Source organism: Gopherus evgoodei, chromosome 7, assembly GCF_007399415.2.
Source record: "Gopherus evgoodei ecotype Sinaloan lineage chromosome 7, rGopEvg1_v1.p, whole genome shotgun sequence".
Classification (NCBI taxonomy): Eukaryota; Metazoa; Chordata; order Testudines; family Testudinidae; genus Gopherus; species Gopherus evgoodei.
The window spans coordinates 99,233,479-99,236,279 of NC_044328.1; positions in this window are offsets into that span (position 1 = coordinate 99,233,479).

A 2,801-nucleotide genomic window follows, 5' to 3' on the forward strand; every position below is an offset into this window, starting at 1 on the left:
TCATTATTCATGGACATTTCTGGCAGCCTCAATTCACAGTTTAAGATGTGTACCCGCAAGGAATTAAGGTGCACTGACTCTCTGTTCCTCCCTCTGCATCAGAATATGTTTTTCCTACAACATCTCAATGTCACTGATTTGCTGTTTTGTACAGAGTGTATCATTTTGTTTAATCTTTTCTAGAGGGGAATAAATAATGACTCATTAAACTAACAAGCTCTCATCTTGTCACTGCACAACTGTCTCAGTTCTTGTTTATGCTGCCCATCTGTTTCTGTTGGGAGGCTTCACAAAGGAGACAAATGTGTATGTGATTACGGTGCCTTATAAGGCAATGCTGCCTGAGAGAAGCTGCAATTTTGGTTTAAATAAGTGTTTTGACAACTTTTCAAGCCTTCAGGCTGCAAAACAGATAAACTGGACCAAATTCAGCCTGGAGTATGTGGGAACATTCCCATGGCAGTCTCTGGATTTCATTCTGGTCTGACTTTACAACAGTTTTAAATCCAGGGGGCCAGATTCTGAACTGGTGAAGTCAACAGAGTTCCACTGATTTACCAGTGGAGAATCTAGCCCTCTGTCTGCAGTGGAGTTACTCCTGATTTATGGTGGTGTAATGGAGACCAGAAGCAGGTTCTCTGTGATTAATTACATGGGGATAAAAGCTGGGGTTTTTTCCTGGCAGTGCTTAAGGGTCACCAGTTAAGGATCTGGGCCCCAAGGTGCTGTACAATCATCTAACAAAAAGGTTGTCCCTGCCCAAAAGAGCTTGCAATCTCAGTGGGTGTAAAGAACTACACAAAGTGCAGGGCACTAGAGAGGCTGGCCACTGGGGTGTAAATCTGTCAGAAGTCAAGAGTTGGAATTCCATGGGATGGAAAACAAGTATGACTTACACATCCAGAGGTCAGAAAGGGGTGTAACTGCACTGCTGTTTTCAGGATACTTTATATGCCATGTCAAATCCATAGCTGGTATAAAGTGGCATGGATCCATTAAAGACAATGAAACGACACTGGCTTACGCCTGTCAGGGATCTGGCCCTATGTGCGATTTATACCACTGTTGAATTTGGCTCCCGTTCTCCAGGCAGCATACTGTCCATCCTATCCTATGTTGGTACATAGATGGCCGACATCTCCAGGGTATCTGAGCACCTCACAGTCATCAATGAATGTTTATCCTCATATCCTCTGAGATAAAGAAATATTATCCCCATTTTATAGTGGGGGAACTGAGACACAAAGTACATTAAGTGACTTGGCCACGGTCATGTCTGAGTCAAGAATTGAACCCAGGTCTTCTGCATCCCAGTCTATGGCCCTATTCAAGTGATTAGACCATCCTTCTGTTTATTTTCAGATGGAAAAACATCTTAGCAAGCTGCCTACAACATTCTGACCTCTTTTGGCTGCCAGCAATTTCCAGGGTCACATTGAGGCTTTAGGGTAGGCGCTTACTACCAATGCTGCAGCCAGAAGAAGAAAAACAGGTCCTCTGACACACTTGCAGAGTTCATCCTTCACATTAACCCACATCTGGGTATATTAGGGTATGGTCTGTCTGTCTCAGTATGGGGCCACCCCACTTTTTCTGATATTGTCCTACATAAAAGTGAGTACAAATCATTAGTGCTCTGGGGAAGTATTTTATACTTGCTTTGCCTTGGTGCAAATGCCTACACAAGTTGCAGGCAATGCAGAATCCTGTTTGGTATGCCTAATGTGCCTATCACCATGGTATCCAGACTCCATCTCTTCTGTTTAGATTATCCTTCTTACACAGAATACTCCATCAGGCATCACTCCAGGAATTTCCAGGCACTAAAGAGTATCAATGCCAATTAACACTGTTGAGATTTTGGAGGCAGCAGGGTGGATGAATTCAGATTTAGAATGCAGGCCTCTACAATTTTACCTTTGCAGTAACTTGCTTTATCCAAGATCAGTCTCTGTCCATCAGTCTCTCTCTCCTCCCTCTCTCACTAGGTTAACTTTATTTTCTAACATACTAAAGCTGTTGTTCAGCCAAACAATTCCAAGAAAAATTCTGGAACGGACCATGTTTTTGAGTGCAGAGCAGATTTGCTAATGGGCAGCTCTGCTTTTCTATTGCTGCCCATAATCCTCATGGGGGCTTTGTGTCCATGGCGACAGCACAGTGTCGTTTGTTTCCATGGATTTCACCTTAGTTGGCACATCAGAGTGAATGCACAAATAGATTTCAGCCTGAAACTAAAGTGTTTGGAATCCACCTCCCCCATCCCACCCCATCCTTGGAAGCATCAGAAATCTGCACTGACTAGTACAAAATAACCCTTACCAAGAAGGACATACGAGCACATGGGATCAGACTCTAGGCATCAGTCTTCCCAGCTGTCAGAATTGTCTGTCCCATGTTAAAACTTCTTGAACAGATACAATTTAAAATTCCAAATAGCATATGACTTTCTGCAATCAGTGTTAAAAGTTGCTTCAATGTTAAAATTAATTCCTTCCTCTGTTAGTGATGAGTTAGGAATATAGGATTCAAAGCATTAATATATTATGTCTGGTATCTAACCTCCTGTTATACTGTATCAAATCAATGATCCATCTAGCTTAATAGCCCCATCACTCCCTGCTGCACTGGATCAGACCAAGGAGCTAAAGTATCCTGGTATCCCCATCTCAGGTCAGACCAATGGGTCCATCTAGTCTGGTCTCCTTGCCTCCTTTTTACCCTGGACCAGACCATTAGTCCATCTAGTTTTGTATCCTGCTGCCAAAAGAGCCCATTAGCTGATGCTTGTGAAGAAGGGA